The sequence below is a fragment of the Halichoerus grypus genome, chromosome 3, assembly GCF_964656455.1.
Source record: "Halichoerus grypus chromosome 3, mHalGry1.hap1.1, whole genome shotgun sequence".
Lineage (NCBI taxonomy): Eukaryota > Metazoa > Chordata > Mammalia > Carnivora > Phocidae > Halichoerus > Halichoerus grypus.
The window spans coordinates 37099682-37101110 of NC_135714.1; the positions used below are offsets into that span (position 1 = coordinate 37099682).

Sequence of the window (1429 nt, forward strand, 5' to 3'; positions counted from 1 at the left end):
AGTCCTTGAATCAGCTGTTTCTCCAAGGAGCTTTTGGTTCAGTATTAGAAACCAAGATCTGTGCCCTTTGCTACTGGGGTGGACCTCTCAGCTGACAGCACAAAGAAATGTATGTGTGTGTACTAACCTATGTATTTACACATATCTATAAATATTTCTATTTGCAACTATATGTAATATATTAAGCTAAGTTCTTACTGATGTCTCCAACTCCAATCCATTACTACATGGATCATTCTAGCCTCTTCCCCTTGATTATTATAATGCATTTTTGTTATTGTTGGTGTCAAATGACCCTTTACTGAAATATTTTCCTTTATAGTTTTAACTAGCTGGGCAATCCACTGCACCACTATTGATGTCATCTGTGATGTAATGAGGGTGGCAGCCATCAACATTGCAGCCCACAGATTGGGCAGTCCCCAGGATCTCTTTAATGGTTCCAGAGAGTTCTCTGGCTAAAGATTGGTGCCACATCTGTTAGGCGATGTTGACAGTCTCATTAAAAGTGATATTTCCACTGTGTTTAATGTTTTTCTGTTGCTTTCTGTCTCTTGGAGATTCCTTTTTTTAAAATTTTTTTATTGTTATGTTAATCACCATACATTACATCTTTAGTTTTTGATGTAGTGTTCCATGATTCATTGTTTGTGTATAACACCCAGTGCTCCATGCAGAACGTGCCCTCTTTAATACCTATCACCAGGCTAACCCATCCTCCCATCCCCCTCCCCTCTAGAACCCTCAGTTTGTTTTTCAGAGTCCATCGTCTCTCATGGTTTGTCTTCTTGGAGGTTCCTTGAAGGCTTTGATAATCAGGGCAGAGGCAGAAGGTACCACTTCAATCTGGGCCTGTTCTGAATGGTCAGTTTTACTGTAATCCTCAGACCTTCCAATCACCACTTGTCTTGGTGATGTCATCACCAACCTTTTTTGGAGTCAGACCCAGTGGGCCAATCTTTGGGGCCAAGGCAGACGTGGCATTGACTTCCCCCCCAGCACATGTCAGGTATAGGACTTTGATCTCGTTGGGGTTGAACTTAGGTGGCATGGTGGAGGTGGCTTGTGTTAGATGAATCCAGATTCGGGATGACACAAGGCAGTTGCACCTTCACCTCCTCTGAGCTGAAAGCCAAAAGTTGTAATACATTTTTAATAGAACACAAGTTTAAATTTTTCCTAACTGCTGACGATAAAGGTAACATTTATTGATGGCTTATTGTGTTTCAGGCATTGTCTTTAGAACTTTATTTGAATTCTCTCATTCAGTTCTCACACCTAGACTGGGGGTAGTGAAGACACCTCCCTCCCTTTTTTTTTTTTTTTTAAGATTTTATTTATTTATTTATTTATTTGAGAGAGAGAATGAGATCAAGAAAGACAGCGTGAGAGGGGGGAGGGTCAGAGGGAGAAGCAGACTCCCTGCCAA

At 41.0% G+C, this 1429-nt stretch overlaps 1 pseudogene; it reads right to left on the minus strand.

Annotated features, from left to right (window-relative positions):
• Positions 1-324: 324 nt before the first annotated feature.
• LOC144381248 (large ribosomal subunit protein uL11-like) lies at positions 325-1051 on the minus strand (annotated as a pseudogene).
• Between the last annotated feature and the right edge of the window lie 378 nt (positions 1052-1429).